At 38.4% G+C, this 18,118-nt stretch overlaps 1 protein-coding gene and 1 pseudogene across 19 annotated transcripts in view; both read right to left on the reverse strand.

The window, feature by feature from the left end:
• PPP2R2B (protein phosphatase 2 regulatory subunit Bbeta) overlaps positions 1-18,118 on the reverse strand; it is a 478,247-nt gene that overhangs the window by 118,198 nt on the left and 341,931 nt on the right. The window lies entirely within an intron of this gene.
• Positions 7,888-8,023, reverse strand: LOC135270682 (U1 spliceosomal RNA; annotated as a pseudogene).

Genomic DNA, 18,118 nt, shown 5'->3' on the forward strand with positions numbered 1-18,118 from the left:
GTAGAGAAAGAAGATGGGTTGGGGAAAGAGGATGCCCAGGTAGGTTGGTATTTGGGAGAGGGCATGGAGGTGATAATAAGACAGCCAAAGTGCATGAGCAAATAGGTTTGAGATGAAATACCTCGATTTAACGAATATCTATTATGGTCATGCCTACTGTTTTTTTCTATCCGCTGAAAATTGGATATTTAGAAAATCTATTATATTTGACTTCATGGTCATGTAGCAGTTTAGATAACAATAAATAATATTAAAACTAGGAAAATCAGCAAAGATTTAATGTTAATAGGACATGAGGGCGATCTGGCTGCAACATCTGTCACCCCATTGATCACCAGGGTTGATTTGGATGATCTGGCTGGCTAGACAGGTGTCTCCTTTCTCCCTCACCACTCCATGTACATCCCTCCCAGAGCTGTGTGGTGAGTCGAAGAGCACAACCATCCCCAACAGAGGAGGACTGGTCTTTGGTCAAGGGTATATAAGTAGCTGTGTTTCCCTGCTAGAACCTCCAAACAATGTCTCAAGATTTAATGTTAATCAATTCATTAATTGACCCATTTATTCACTCAACACATATACATTGAACACATCAACTATATGTCAAGTACTATTCCAGATATTAAAGAAACATCAGACAAAAATAGGTAAGAGATCTGTCCTCATGAATGTTACATTCTAGTAGTTGTGGGGAAAAGACGATCACCAATGAACATACTAAATTACATTGTATGTTATGTACTATGGAAAACAAACAGAGCTAAGATGAACAGGACTGACATTTGCAGGGAGGCTGTGATTTCAATAGGGTGGTTGTGACAGACTTCATGGGGGAGACTTGAAGGGGTGGAGGAGTTCACAATGCAGGTATCTGTAGGAAGAGTGCTCCAAAGAGAGGGAGGAGACAGTGGAAAGACCCTAAGAGGGAAATGGGCAAATGTTAAGGGATCAGTGTGGCTAGAGAAGAGCAAACAAGGGGTAAATAAGGCATGAGAGTTTCAGATGACATAGAGTCTTGTAAAACACTGCAAGAACTCTTTTACTAAAAGTGAAATGGGCACAACAATGTTAATGTATTTGATGCCACCAAACTGTATACTGAAAAATAGTTAAAATGGTAAATTTTATGTTATATACATTTTACCACAATAAAAAAGTAAAAGGGATAGCTTTTAGAAGGTTATCAAATAGATAAGTGATGTGATTTTACAAGAATCAATTTGGCTACAGTGTTGACAATAGACTCTAAAGGGCTGAGGTAGAATTGGGGAGTGTATTGAGATAATCCAGGTGAGATAAACCATGGTGTAAGCTGTGGAGGTGAAGAGAACTGGCTATTTTCTTGATGACACTGAAAGTTGACCTGTGAGGATTGGCTGATGGATTGATTACAGGGTATAGAAAAAATAGAAAAATCAAGGATATTTCCAACATTTTTGCCCTCAGTAACTGGCATGTTGAAGTTGCCATCACTTGTGAGTAAAGCAGACTTTTTAGGGGACCAGATATTCAGTTTTATACATGTGAAATGTGAGAGGTTTATAAGTAAAGACGTTGAGGAGATAACTGGAAATAAGAGTTTGGAGTTCAGGAGAGGGGACTGAGCTGGTAATATAAATTTGGGAGTTATTAGCATTCAGATAGTGTTTAAAGCAACAAGACCAGATGAAGTCTCAGAGAGTGAGTGTATTAAAAGAAGATAAGAGGACCAAGAACTGAATGATGGAGTACTCCAGCATTGAAAGAGTTGGGGGAAGAAGAAGAAAAGCCAGGAAATAAACAAAGGGAATGACCAATGAGATAGGAAAATCAAGGAAACTTAATGTCCTAGATACCAAGTGAAGTTCAGAAAAGTGACCAACCATGTCAAATACTGCTCATAGGAAAGCTAAAAGTTTAGAGTAAAACTTTGAGCTTAGTACTGTGGAGCTCACTTTTAACTTTGAGTGAAGTACAGTTTCTATTGAATGGTGAGCAAAAAACTTAACTGGAGTATGTATCAGAGAGAATAAGAGGTGAGGAACTGGAGACAGTGACTATGTACAACTCTTTTAAGAAGTTTTGCTGCAAAGAGTAGTAAAGGAATGAGGTGAAAGATGGTAAGGAAAGTGGGGTCAAGAGAGTACTTTTATAATATCATAGAAATTACAGCATGTTTATATGCTGATGGGAAAGTTGCAACAGCCAGAAAAAAAATAACAATGAAGGACAAAGAAGGTAGAATTGCTGAATGAATAAAAAAATAAATGAATGGATGAATGGGCCAGGAATGAGGACTGGTCAACACTAACATTTGAAATAATATCTATACAGATTCAAATCCTACCCACAGCCAAAAGCTGGATAGTAAGAAAAATGCTATTGAAATCTTCTCTTCATATTAGGTTTAACATGATTCTTAAAGCATTTAGTATTGCAAGAATTTCTCTCATATATCAGCATTTCAGAGATCCATGTGATTGCTATGAATAAAAGATCTCATGATTTTTTTTTCTTTTTCCTTACCTTCTCTCCCTTTCCTCTGATCTCACACCTCTTCTCTCTTTTCTGTTTTTCACTCATCCCTCCCTCCCTCCCTTCCCTTCTTCTGAAGCTGAGAGCAGAAAGGACTCTGTTCCTTTAGCTACCTCCTATCTGCCTACCAGGCAGAAGGCTGCTAACTCACATACATTTTAAAGTGATGAAAAATCTACTACAAGATCATTTCCACATAGGTAGGCTGACTTCCTTTTGGCCTTTCTTAACTTTCACCAGTATCCTTAATATCTTAGAAAAACAAGTCTGTCAGAGTGGTGAAAAAACCCTACACACTCATCCTTTCCCTGTGCAAGATTTACAGACACTTTGTAAATGGCCAGACCCAGGTGATGGTGCCAGGAACTTTCCAAGTGATTTGTAGATCTCCCTTCCAGGACGTCAGTCTTTAATGGAAAACTCCTTTAGCTGCACATTCCTTTACTGCAGTATGACTACAGGAAGAGGATTGCAACTGTTATGAAGAAGACTCACTGAAATTAACCAGCTATTGACTTGGCCTCAAGGAATTTCAGCCTAAGAGAAACACCAGCACTGCACAGTTTAGAAAAGCATAGTTTTCCTTTAAAACTACCATTTATTGAGTAGGCCTACTGTAAGCCAGGCATGGCATTTGACTCTATATACATACATTCTCTTCCTAAATGTAGAGATCCATTGTCATATATTGGATATCAACTTTGGCTGGGATCTGTGCTTAGTGTTTTACATTATATCACTTAATTGTCACTCAAACTCCGTGAGTTTTAGTATCTTCCCCCATTTTTCTGATGGAAAAATGGTGGCTCAGACAGGTTAAATAACTTGCCCATGTTTCAAAGACTAGTTATGGAGCTGGGATTTTAACCCAACTGAAATTCCAAAGCTTGCTTTGCATTCAGAACCTACTTTTTGTGTGCTGCTTCTTTTCCCACTGCCTTCTATTATTTCTTGTTCCTATTCTCTTTTGTCTACCATTTCTTCTTTTTTCCATATAAATTCCTTTTTCATTTTTCACTCACAGTTATAGGTTTTACTTCTTAACATAGCAGAGTGTATCTTCTGGGCTCAACCTTCACTTTTCCATCCTTGTCACAAACTTCAGCAAAGTAATTTAACTCTTCAGATTCTCAAAGCAAATACAATCTCTGCTGACCGACTGTTCATGCCATTTCATTTACCTAATACATTCTTGTCATTACTTGTGCCTGTTGACATCTCATTCTCTGAGACAGCATGTCCCTTGTGGCAGGATCTTATGCACTATTATATCTGAGGACCTAGCATAGGGACTGGCATCTAGTAGGTTTGCAAAAAACACCCGTTGATTGACTGAATAAAAAAGTAAATACATAAATCCTTCAAAGCCAGCTCAAATGCTGCCTATTCCATGAAGCTTCTGTAAGCTCCACTGACTGAAAAAAATTCCTTCTTCCTCACAACTCTTGTAACTCTTCATACTTTTACATGTGATCCATGACATTGTCACTTACATGTGTACTTGTTCTATTTTCCTTACTGAAATGTATTTCATTAAAAGCAGAATTCCTATTTTACTCAATTTTGCCTTACTAAGCACAATTGATGTTTGATGAATAAAAAAATGTAAAATCTGAACCTTTCTCTAATAATATGATTTAGCTCTTAACCTTTTTTAGGAGAGCTCAGACCTCTTTGAAGATCTAATAAAAGCTATAAATCCTTTCCCCATAAATATGCATGTACTTACATTTGTGAAATTCTGCATCTTACTTTCAGAGGACTTCTGAACCTCTGGATTCCTAGTGGGATCTGAGACCAGCACTCAATACCACCCTTCATTCAGAACTTTGCTTAAATAATTCTTCAATCTGGAGTTTATTCTCTTAGAACTTATCCTGTTTCCCTTCCCTTCTAACACCCAGTTGAAAATTAGTCTTTTCTAGATACCAAGTAAGGATAGTTTACATTTAAAACTTCACTGACTTAGCTGGCATCTTCTTATCAGGCATGACTCATTTCTATTGGATTATGGTATGAACGTTGATAGATGGCTTAAATACACTTTGTGTATGTTATCTCTTTAACTAGATTATAAGTTCCCTGAAGACAGAATAATATTTATTTCTTTAGTAGACAGCATCTTTTTTAGTACCTAGGATCTTATTCTGTGCATAGCAAACATGACATAAACGGTTCACAACTGGAGATTTAGGATTCTCATGGGGACAACTGACTGTGGGTTTGCGTAATGCACATGACAGCTCTTTTCTTAGCTTAAAGTCACAAGTGTTCCATTTTTGCCTACAACTTATTATTATTTTTAATGGTCATTGCTATAGGCTTATAGCTTAGGATACCTCTGAAATAAAATCAGTATTTGAGAAATCTAGTACCAAGGCCATTTTCAGAAATGCTTTTTCCAGGAATAGCAGATAGAAAGGAGTGAAAATCAGATCAAATTTCCATACCTCCAAGGACTCTATTTTTAGGGAACATTTCAAGTACTGATTCTAGCAACCTAAATTATTGCCTTTGGAGAATATGAAAAAGCTTCAAGCTTGAAAAAGTCCATAACTATTAAATGCGTTGGCAAAATTCCTTTCTCTCCAGCACATACCATAGCAGGTTCCTAGCACTCATAGTGATGCATTGACAGTTTTCTGCCAAGTTCTTATCAGGTAACAGAAAGAATCAAACCATTAAGCACTGAAGATACAGACTCAACGGGGGCCACAATCTCAAATATACCTCCTGCTTCTTCGACTAAACTTAAATCAACAATAAAATGTACTAGATGCCACTTTGGGGAAGCTTTGGGGCCATACAACCTTTTGGTAAGTTATCACTAAGAAAACTTTGCGAACAGGCCCTTTCCTCCCTCTCAAACTATCCCCTGACCTCCTTCCTTACCATTTTCTAGCCCCACGTTTGCTTTCAGGATCTCATAAATTTCCTGCTTTCTCCCTTACTTTGAGGAAACGTGCTTGCCTAAACTACTCCCCCCCCTCCCTTTTCCTTGGCCAACATCTCTTCATTTAAAAAATTTTAGCATGGGAAACCATCATTCTCAGCAAACTAACACAAGAACAGAAAACCAAACAGCACATGTTCTCACTCATAAGTGGGAACAATGAGAAAGCATAGACACACAGAGGGGAACATCACACACCAGGACCTTTTTGGGGGTGGGGGGGCTAGACGAGGGATAACATTAGGAGAAATACCTAATGCGGATGAAGTTTGATGGGTGTAGCATATCATCATGGCATGTGTATACCTATGTAGCAAACCTACACATTCCACACATGTACCCCAGAACTTAAAGTATAATAATAATTTTTTTAAAAAAACTTAAAAAACATTTCAACTTGAACAGCAGCACTTCCTGAAAGTGGACTTTTCTGACAGCCTATTTTAAAGTCCTCACATTGTTCTGTATAGTACTCTATCTTTTCCTTTAATACATCTGTCAGAATTCATCATTATGTATATTATGTATGTGTTTATTTGAGTGTTTATTGTTGATGTCTGTCTCCCTTGTAAGACTACATAATTCACAAGAACAGAAATAACAGCTAAATTTTGTTTTTAAACAACGGTATATGTGGCCCCTAGCCCAATGTTTGACACATAGTAGACATGCAAGCAATGTTCAATCAAAGTATAGTTTTCTAATCCTATCTCTACAAAAAAATACAAAAATTAGCCTGGCGTGGTAGCATACTCCTGTAGTCTCAGCTACTCAGGAGGCTGAGGTGGGAGGATAGATTGAGTTTAGGGGGTTGAGGCTGTAGTTGGCTGTGATAGCACCACTGCATTCCAGCCTGGGTGACAGAGTGAAGCCCTGTCTCAAAAAAAAAAAAAAAAAAAAGAAAAGAAAAAAAGAGTAAGTATGGTTTTCTAGAATATTTATTAATATTCGTAGCCTGATCACTTGGATTATATCCTCTGATGTTGTTCTTACACACACAAACATTTGGTTTTCAGTTGAACTGAGTGTAGCAGAACTATGGGATCATGAAAATTTGAAAACCAATAAAACCCACATTTGCCTTGTTCTCCTTAATAAGGTTTATGCTGAGCTAATCATATACACGAAAACGCATGTGTTATAAAATGTACATACACCCTTCTGCCACTTAAATTCTAGCCCTTGTCTAAACCAGTCTCCACCCTTCCAATTTTCAGGAAGAAAGGCAATCAGACACCAGAGACTGGGTGGGCAGATCTTTATATGCCAAGAAGTCTGACCCAGTGAACTATTTCAGTCACATACGCAGTTTGAATTGGATTGCCCGATTGCTGAGAAGGGATTTCTGGATTAGACAGTTCATTAGAGGCTGAGCCAGCTTCTAGGGCTTGTCGGTCTTTGCTCTGCATGCCTGGAATTAGCAAAGTGATGCAGTGAAGGCCGCCTGAGCGACAGCTGCCAGTGAGTCCCATGAAATAATGGATGAAATAGCAGCTACTCAGAGGCAACAACCACACCTGCAGCACAGAATCCCAAGCCAAAAATGAGATTTGCTGTCCATTGAAAACTATTTACTGAGCACCTTCTATGTGCCTGACCTAGGACTTTGTCTTGAGAAATAATTCTAAGAGTTGGTCAATCGCAGTCTTGTGATCCCAGGTTAAATTACAGCTTCCATATTTACTAGCTGGCAAATCTTGGGCATATTATTTAATCTCTCACTCTGCCCCCAATTTATTTAATCTGCAAAATGGAGATGATGATATTATGTTGAAGATTACATACATAAATTTATGCAAAGCACTTAGAATGGTACCCGACACACATAAGCACTAAATGTTCAAATAATATTTTACCTACAAGTAATATAATGAATGATTAACAGAATGACTTTAGGTGTCAGAAAGATACCATTCATCTCTGTCATTTACAAGTGATGTGCCTTTGGGCAAGTTATTTGAGTTCTCTGAATCTCAGTTTCTTTATCTGTGAAATAAGCATAATACTGGTACCATTTTGGAGGGGAATTATGAGGCTGAAATAAGTATAGGGAGGAGCTTAGCATGACACGTGGCACATTGTAGCTACTCAATATATATAATTTGTTGTCATTGCTCCCAGATCCCAGATAAGGCAGGCCAAGTCTCCACAGCTCCACATCATAGGACCAAATAGCCCAGAGGATACCAGTTGTGGTGGATGGGTCATATCTGACAAGCAGAGTTATTTTATTTGGACTAGTTTATTTATTAACACTGCAATGTTAGCCCACACAAAGATTTTCAATATTTTGAATGAGTTTCTACCATTTAAGAAGCATAAAGTTTCATTTTAAACAGATTTTTCAGTTTCTTTAGAAAAATAAAGATTGGCAACATTGAATTAGCATGCTCATATGGCCATTCCTTTATTTTTTTAACCAGGGGAAAGCGCAAACACAGTCCCCCACTACCACAAATTATGCAGTCCAGTTTCCCACATCCGGAGTGCAATGGATAAGCCTCGCCCTGGGAAACCCCCTTCGCGATGATGGTATCTCCCCTGCCAGGTAAGCATCATATGGCCATTCCTGCCTTGAAGCAGCCCTTTAGAAGGGCATAGGTCTTGAATTTACTGCACCTCCTAACATTTCCTAGTGTACCCCTAGCCTTGTTGCCAAATGCAAGTTCCCATTTACCCTCCTGAGGTTTTTCTCTACCTCTCTGCTTTCATCTTTTATGCTACTTTGCCTCTGTAGGCATCTGAGTTAGCGGCTGCTGGTCTTGACTATTGAGTGGTATCCTCTGCAAACTGGTACTTCTCTACAGGGCTACATGCAAGGAAGCAACACCTTTATCCACACAACCTTAGGTCATTTGTCAGCACTGCAAGTGCAAGTGTGAAATGAAAAAACAGTCAAATTCACAATTAAGGGCTGGCCTAACCAGTAAGCTGAGCACATCCTTGGAAGATAGCCTCTTACCCAGAAGTTGATTACGTGAGTTCACTATCCATTCACCCTGAATTTTCTCCAGTTTCATTTAGACTGAGGGTAGAAGCTATGAGACAAAGGATAGGGGTGCTTTACAACAATATTTTAAAACTTAGTCATCTAAAATATATCTTATGGACCATTAGTTCCTTAAGATGCTGTTTCTTGGGAGGAAAATGTCAAACACTGTTTGGAAATAGCTCATACATTGTCCCTCGTCTTGGGGATTTATCTGGGCAAATGAAATATTCAGTAGTCCTGTCAGAAAGAAGTTCACCCACAATTCATACATTAATGGATATTTGTTAAGCACTTACCAGGCACTGTTCTTGTTGGTGTTGGAGATTCAGTATTGACAGTCAATATTAAATCTGAATATTGACAGATTTAGTTCAGACAGTCCTGAACTCAAGTAACTTATTCTAGTGTGGAGTAAAGAAGACCTCACTCTCTTTCCAAATTTATCTGACTCTAGAATGCTACTGAAAAATATTGCTTTATGCATAGTGCATAGCCCCTTGCAAATCCTATCTCTAGAGACCCTTCACGATAGAGGAAGGACAGAGATTTTTACTTCTGTGAATGCATAAGAGAATAAGACCACTCCAAATGCTTTAGAGAAACAGATAATTTATTTATTATTTCTTTAAAAGTCAATTAATCCACCAGGGCAGACTTAATTTGGAAAGAACCACAGCCTCACCCGGGGCCTCAGGTCTGGCAAAGATTTCTGAGAATATCACATGAAGGGTTAACTTGACGTTTACCTCCAAAGTGGAGCCATTTCTCTCTGCCTCTAACACAACCCAATTGGAAATGTATTTGTTTTTCACTGTTTAATCTTCTGCATTACCCACTGTTGATTAGATTTAATTAATTTATGTTTCTAATGAATTTAGAAACTTGCAGTGCTGTAGCAGGAAAATTTTCAGACAGCATCTGGCCACCAAATGGATTGATTACCTTGTCTGCAAAAGTCTTTCAAACATCTGGGGCCCGATTTTGTGAAACATCCAGAGGCTCTTTCAAAGATAAGAAAACGCACACAGAAGAATATTGAGGAGAGAAAGAGTGAAGGTGCTAGAAATAGGTGGGGTTCTCTTTGAAATGCAAACCTAGATCCTGGCACTCCTCCAACATGAAATCACATTTTGCTGCTTGTTGGCACAGTTTCAACAGCACCAAATAGACTGATCTGAATCTATTTTGTTCAACATCATCAGATTCCACCAGGCCCAAGCCTGGATGCTGCCCTGTGAACTTCTTTGGCACTTCCTTCTGTGTGGAAGCTCCCAGTGATCATTAAAGTGAAACATTTACAGAAAACATTGAGAGAGAGAAGCCCTTTGCTGTCGTTCATTCAACAAACGTTTATCGGGAGCCCACTGTGTGCCTGGCGCTGAGCCATCTATACCTGTTTAATAGCTGCTCTTGACAACAACCTTGCAGGATAGGCGGGTAGAGCTCTCCCATTCTCATAGATAGGACCGAGTCATATGTAAAATAACGGTAATTATTAAGGTTAACAGGAACACTACTAATACAGGATGCAGAGATATGCATACCCACACAGCAGGCACTATATGAAGAACTTTACATGCATGAACTCATTTAACCCTCACAAGAAAACCATAAGGTAAATGTCATTATTACTACCCCCATTTTACAGATGAGGAAACTGAGCCACCGGAAGCTTATGTTAACCCAGCTAGCCTTTGGCAGAGCCAGCCTTCTAACATGGGCAGTCTAACTTGAGAGCTTTTGCTATGAACCACTCTACTTTACTACCTCCAGATACGATTCACTGAAGACCTACTATATGTTAGGCACTATCCTAGGGCTTTTACAACATTCTATTTTAACTACATTTACACGATATGCAGTGAGTGTTATTATTCCCAGACAAGAAAATCAAAGCCCAGAAACATTAAGTAACTTGTTGAAGTCACAAAGAGAGTTAGTAAGACTTAGGCTAGGACTTAACTCAGGTCAGAGGGGCTACAAAGGCCACTTTCTGCTTACTGAGCTATCTGCTGATGAATAAGAGAAAAAAATGAGTGTTGAGAACTCAATAGCTTTCTCAAAGCTGCTCCAAGAAACAAATCGGTTAGACAAGTCAGAAGAGGGGATAGCCTGGCTGCTTTACACATCCCAGCCCACTCCAGAAAAGGGAAAGCTACAAAATACACTACAAAGAATAAGAAAACAGCTTCATCTAACAGAGGTAGGTGAAAGATGTTAGAAATCTTATTGCCTGACTGGTTTTTCTGGCTCAAGTTCAAAGAGGAATGACTGACAAGCAGGTGGGTTGCCCACAATATAAACAATAATAAAAAAGCCCACAATGTTGAACATCTGAAATTTTTTGCAGTGTTACACCATCAGGTCAGTGCCTAATACATAGTATAAAACACAATTATATACAGTGCCGGTGTTGAAGAAACCCAGTTTGACATGGTTCTTGTGATAGAATGTAATTACTAAGTCTGGTCACTTCTTTTGCTTAAAAAACTTACTTTCTTTCACGTCTCTCTTGTCTACTGCCACTACCTAAACATGAGCAGGTCCTTTCTACTCTTTGGACCTTTGTATTCCCTTCTCTGCCTGAAGCCATGCTCATCTCAATATCCCCTTTGGTCTGGCCAATCTGTATTCATCCTTGATCCTCAGGTTGGACATCTCTTCCTCCAGGAAGCCTTCCTTGACTTTCCTATTCTGGGTTAGATGCCCATTTTAAGCACAATGTATATTTCCTCCTATTAGAGCATTTATTATACTGTATAAGTGTTTATTTGTTGGTGTCCTCACTGAGAAAGTATATGTTGGTTACCAGTGTATTCCCAGCATATGAGTATGGTACATAATGTGTCCAATAAATATTTCATTGACTAGATGAATGGGAGTGAACCTCAAAACGTCCTCTTGGTTGGTCTCTCTGTTTGAAACCTCTCACCTCCACACTTTGTGCTACATTCCATCAGTCATTCAGCTTTCCTTTAAACTTTCATAGTCTCATTTAAAAAAATCACTTCCCTTTGAACACTAACATAAAAGTCAGAATACTGACAAGCTCTGGGCCAAGGAGAATTAAGTAAGAGTGAGCAAGAGAAAACCTTACAGAGTCCTAAAAGTATCCGATACTTTATCTGGGTAATGGTGACATGGTTGTATATATGTATAAAAGTTGTTAAGTTGAATACAAAAGAATAATGTCCTTTACTGTAAGTAATTAACATCTCAGAATAAACACATGACTGTTTTGAAAGGTTACTTGTGTTGATAGGATAAAATCCAGACCTCCTTACCTGTTTTCATGGTTCTTCACTGATTGGCCCAATCATCAATGTACTTCTTCAAACTCACTTTTCTAAAACACATGCCCTGATCTTCTAACAGGTCCTGAAACCCTTCTCACTCATTCCCATCTCTGTGCTTAAAATCATGTTTTCTTACCCTAAATGTTCATTTCTCTTCCTCCCACCTTCCAGAAGCTCCTCCCACTCTTTGAGGGCCAGGACAAATTCATCCATACAAATTCAACAAATCCACAAATCTCATAAATTCCTTTTTTCTCTGAACCTTTGACTATTTTGTCTATTTCATTCATTTGTGCCAACATTTTCTGAGGACTGTAAGCTCCTTGAAGATAGGGATGTTATCTTATTTTCAATTTTTATGTTTAGGATGGTGCCTGGAACAATAGTAGATTCTCAATATATATTTTTTGTGAATATACCAAGGACCTACTTATGTGTCCAGACTCTGGGCGCTATGAGCCTGTATAGAGATTAAAAAGGCAGGTTGTCTATGTCATTTAGAATGAAAACATAGTGGTGTTGTTAAGCCCAAGGACTTAGGATTCCCACATGATTTCAAATTCAGGTTTTATAGCTCACTGGCTCTGATCCAGTGTATTCAATGGCCATCTCCAAAACTCAGTTTCCTTATCTGTAAAATGGAGACTCTCATAGGGTTTTTTTGAGGGTTACATGAGAATAAATTCATTAGTGAGCTTTTACTGAATGTTGTTTTGCTAAATAAAACACAATCATCCCAAATAAAAGCTTACGCTCTTGTTGGAATGCAAAGAATGCAGCACAGTGATCAACTCATAGGGAACACTGAACACATGGTAGCTATTCTTATCAGAGCTATTACAATACAAATGTAAAGTTGCAGTGAGAAAAATCTATAAATTAGGAGGTAAAAACGTAGAAAGCAAGAGGAGTGGGCTCATTGTGAGATATATACATGTGCACAGAAACACAGAGTGAATTTACTCTATAAGAAATTCCTTAGGGAAATTCCATCACATCCCATTAACACGGTCCCAAAGGCAGGAGCTAGCCTCTGATCTTGACATATTTAATATCTTTGAAAAAATTCTGAAACCATAATATCTCAAAATGGTATACAAAAGCAAGTCTATCTGGGAGTTACATGCAAATGCATTGTACCTTAGTTCTAGCTCACATAATTCTTTAATTATCATAATTCCTAGCGCTTCTCTTCAAACTTTTGACCTTAATAGGATTATTGACAGTTAGGAAAGGAGAACACTGCTCAATAGGATTTTGACAGTTAGAAAAGAGAACACTCTGAGAAACAAGTTCTCAGTGTGTTCTTACACACTCATTTGAAAGACAACAGTTTAATAATTCTAATTCATGTATACTTCTATTCATGCAATCAATAATTCATAAAAATTCCTTAGTAGCATTTTTAGTGACAACAGAAAGGGCAAAATATTTCTTCTCTTCCCTTTGCCTTCCTTTCTTCACTTAGTCATGCCTGGAGCCTGGAGAGCACAGAATTTCAAGAAAACAGTTTCCATGGTGATTCTTCCTTTGAGTACCCGACTGTATTTTGCTCTTTCTGGAGTGAATTAATGCTTCTTACTGCTTTCATGCTAAATATATTGTAGATTAGATTTGATTTCCTCTGCAGTGATATAGTTTTATTGGGAAAAAGGAAAGTAAAAACACAGCATGAAGAAACTATATATTTCTGCCACTGCACTATCAGAAGGAGGAAAAAAATATCAGTTTCAGAAAAAAATAACCAGCCATAGGGAAATGGATGCAGGTGTCTGGAAGCTAGGATATGCATGCATGCATCTAAATGTTGGAAGCCTGCCTTAGGAGATAATGATCTTAATTCTTCTATATGTTGAAGGTGTTATAAGTTGACCATAAAACACTGAGTTACAAGAAATACCGATTTTTAGTGTACTGTCCTCCTCTCAGCACAGAAAATAGAGATCATATAGAACAAAAAAATCTTCAAACCTGTAACATGGCATTTATTTTATATTTTATTAAGGAGAGCTTTGTTTTCTACTGAAGCTAAATAACTGGCCTTCACTGACTTATTAAAATAGTTATGTGACCTTCCTAAGACTCTCATAACACCCTGCATTTCCTGACATAGAATTTATCGCATATATTTACTATCCACTTGTCCATCTTCCTCACTAGACTTCAAAAGGGTAGGGCTCGTGTCAGTACTGCTCACTGTTACACCCATGTGCCTAGTAGGGCACATGGGAAGCTGAAAATTATAACAAGAAAACTGTGAAAGCTAACTCTGAGGCACTGAGGACTTTCTTGCAAAGCAACATCAGTAGGCTATTGTGTTGCATAGTGATGGAATCTCATGTACGTAATAAATATTCAAATCTTAGCAGTAGCTATTGGTTTTCATAGTCAGTCCTACCTGGAGCCTTGATCTTTATTTGTGTTGGAGGCATTAAGGGATTAAAGGGAAGAATCCATCATGTGAGAGGAGGAGGAACAAAAAGCAAGTACCATCCTGTGAAGCCTCCTTTTCCACCACTGCATTCCTACTCCCAGAGCTTGGAGCCAAGTACTCACTAGGTACCAAATAAGCAGGAAAAAAACCAGGATTTTGGTCAATTTGAGGCAACAAGGGAGTATTTAGCATCTACACCAAACTATGTGTGACTGTCCTAGGTGCTGCTGGGGACAAAGAGGGGAACACAGGAATTTTTGGCCCCAGCAAGTTTATAGTCTCAAAGAGATTCTTTTAGGATCATACAAAAGGGGAGTATGGTCAAGTATAAACACACATACACACCCTGATTATTAACAATAGTGACAATTAATATTCATTGAACAACCTATTAGGCACTCTTCAAAGCACCATGTATGTATGAACTCACTTGATCCCCATAGCAAATCTGTTTGTTCCTATTATTTTCATTTGACATATAAAGAAACTGAGACTTTGAAAGGCTAGGTAACTTGCCTAACATCCTAAAACCAGTTAGTAATAGAGCTAAGATTCAAACCCACACAGTCTAGTCCTTGAATCAGTATCTTAACAACAAAACCATTCTAAATCTCTGGCTCATGGGATCTGTTCTGAGAAAGCTACTTTACAAACCATTTCCCACAGTCTCTTATGCTGTATAAATTATCCAAAGTTGCAGATGTTCATAAATGTTTCTGGGCAATCATCAAGATGCATAGAGGGCCATATACAGTTCTATATTTTAAGAGGAAACCCAGTTCTGTGACTATGTAAATGTTAGATTTGCATGGCTCTGTAACTAGGATACACACTATGATAAGATTTCTCCTGGTTCATAGAGACTTTTCCATAAGAAGGAACAACTGGAGGATTACTGAATGTTCGGTTTCATCCTATAGAACTGCCACACTCTAGTGTTTTGAGTTAGCTTTACAAAGAAAGAGGTTCTTTTGGAACTTCACTTTCTAACTACCTTTTAGGAAATTCAAAATTGCTCAGCTGTATGCTGAATTTGATTCCACAGAAAGCAGTGACAAGAACAAGATCTCATTGTATTAGCTCATAGATATTTCTCTTCATTCCAGAGTGTGGATTCCTACAGCTATGTTAAACATTTATTTATGTATTTATTTTAAAAAAGGACAGGAAGGATGTGTATGAAGTCTGAAAGGGCAGGATTATAAGAGGTCTTGGGTTTTTTTAGTTTACATATTTAAAAATTTTATTTTTAATTGATGAATAATAATTGTACATATTTATGGGGTACAACTGATATTTCAATATATGTTTACATTGTGGAATGATTAAATAAAGCTAATTGACATAACTATCACCTCGTATATTTATCACTTTTTGTGGTGAGAATTTTAAAAAATCTACTCTTTTGAGTGAAAAATTAGCATATTCCAGAAGTGGGAAGGTAGAATGGGGGTGAGGGATGAACTATTACATGTAGGGTGCAATGTACTCTATTTGGTTAGGTGCACTAACGGCCCAGACTTCATCACTATGCAACATGTCCATGGAACACAACTGCACTTGTCCCCCTAAGTCCAAAAAAATAAAAATAAATAAAAAAAATAAACAATAAACAAAGCAATACCCCAAATCTACTTTTAGCAACTTTGAAATATATACTATATAATTATTAACTATAGTCACCAAGTTGTGCAGTAGATCTCTAAAACTTACTCTTCTTGTCTAATTGAAATGTTGTGTGCTTTGAAGAATATCTTTCCATCCCCAATTCCTCCCCCTTCCCCTATCTCAATCCCCAACTCTGTCCACCAGTCCCTGGTAACCACCATGTTACTTGCTACTTCTATGAGTTTGACTTTTTTAGAGTCTACATATAAGTGAGATCATGCAGTATTTGTCTTTGTATGCTTGGATGGAGCTTAAAATTTTACTTTTGCTCCTTTGAGATAATTCTATTTCTGTTTTCTGTAATAAGAACATATAATTTTAAATGCCATAAAATAACTCACTCACTTTAAAAAACTGTTTTATTTTCTCTGAATATGATTACTAGTGAAACACTTTTTTTTTTTTTTAAGATGCAATGATTCCCCAACAAAAGGAAAGCAAGAATAGGGAATGGAGAGATACCAATGTAGTAAGTGCTACCTATAAGAGCTTAGAATCAGGAAGGGGGAAAAAGTTTTCATCTCACTATTATCCATTCCACTGTGTGATTCCTATATAAACAGAATATGTTTAAATAAGACCTTTCCCCATGTTTAGTAACAAAAGGAATTATCACTTATTAAGCATCAAAAACATTTTATAGATGTGCTCATTTTTTCTCCTAGAAGAGAGAATGGTGCTCAGAAATTATGTTCTTTACATGCCCGGAGTCACAGACTTAACAGATCTCCATGAATCTGCTGCAGTTCATAACCTGTTGGTTAATACTTTGCTCTCCTGTCTTCCCATGGAGCAAAGTAATACTCCAACATTTGGGTTTGTCTGTATCCCCACTGAAATCTCAACTTAAATTGTATATCCCAGAATTCCCACATGCTGTGGGAGGGACCCACGGGGGAGTTAACTGAACCATGGGGACTGGTCTTTCCCATGCTATTCTTGTGATAGTGAATAAGTCTCATGAGATCTGAAGGGTTTATCAGGGGTTTCCACTTTTGCTTCTTCCTCATTTTCTCTTGCTGCTGCCATGTAAGAAGTGTCTTTTGCCTCCTGCCATGATTCTGAGACATCCCCAGCCATGTGGAACTATAAGTCCAATTAAACCTCTTTTTCTTCCCAGTTTCAGGTATGTCTTTCTCGGCAGCATGAAAACAGACTATGACAGTAAATTGGTACCAGGAGTGGGGTGTTACTGAAGAGATACCCAAAAATTTGGAAGCAACTTTGGAACTGGGTAACAGGCAGAGATTGGAACAGTTTGAGGGGCTCAGAAGAAGACAGGAAAATGTAGGAAAGTTTGGAACTTCCTAGAGACTTGTTGAATGGCTTTGCCCAAAATGCTGATAGCAATATGGACAATAAAATCCAGGTTGAGGCGGTCTCAGGTAGAAATAAGGAACTTGTTGGGAACTGGAGCAAAGGTGATGCTTGTTACATTTTAGCAGAGATGCTGGCAGCATATTGCCCCTGCCCTAGAGATTTGTGGAATTTTGAACTTGAGAGAGATGATTTAGGGTATCTAGCAGAAGAAATTTCTAAGCAGCAAAGCATTCAAGAGGTGACATCAGTACTGTTCAAGGCATTCCATTTTAAAAGGAAAATGGCATAAAAGTTTAGAAAACTTGCAGCCTGATTATGTGATAGAAAACAAGAATCTATTTTCTAGGAAGAAATTCATGCTGGCTGCAGAAATTTGCCTTAGTAGCAGGATCCTAATGTTAATCCCCAAGATCATGGGGAAAATGTCTCCAGGCCACGTTAGAGATCTTCATGGCAGCCCCTCCCAGCATAGGCCTAGAGGCCCAGGAGGAAAAAGTGGTTTCAAGGACCTGGTCCAGGTCCTCAGGCTATGTGCAGTCTAGGAACTTGGTGCCCTGTGTCCCAGCCACTCTAGCCATTGGTGAAAGGGGCCAACATACAGCTCAGGTTGCAGTTTCAGAGGGTGGAAACCCCAAGCCTTGGCAGCTTCCATGTGGTGTTGAGCCTGTGGGTACACAGAATCAAGAACTGAGGTTTGGGAACCTCCACCTAGCTTTCAGAAGATTTATGGTAATGCCTGGATGCCAGGTAAAAGTTTGCTGCAGGGGCAGGGCCCTCATGGAGAAGCTCTGCTAGGGCAGTGTGGAAGGGAAACGTGGGGTCGGAGTCCCCACACAGAGTCCCTATTGGGGCACTGCCTAGTGAAGCTGTGAAAAGAGGGCCACCATCTTCCAGACCCCAGAATGGTAGATCCACTGCAGCTTGCACTATGTGTCTGGAAA

The sequence above is a fragment of the Aotus nancymaae genome, unplaced genomic scaffold (genome assembly GCF_030222135.1).
Source record: "Aotus nancymaae isolate 86718 unplaced genomic scaffold, 86718_ANA_hifiasm-v0.15.2.pri h1tg000064l_1, whole genome shotgun sequence".
NCBI lineage: Eukaryota > Metazoa > Chordata > Mammalia > Primates > Aotidae > Aotus > Aotus nancymaae.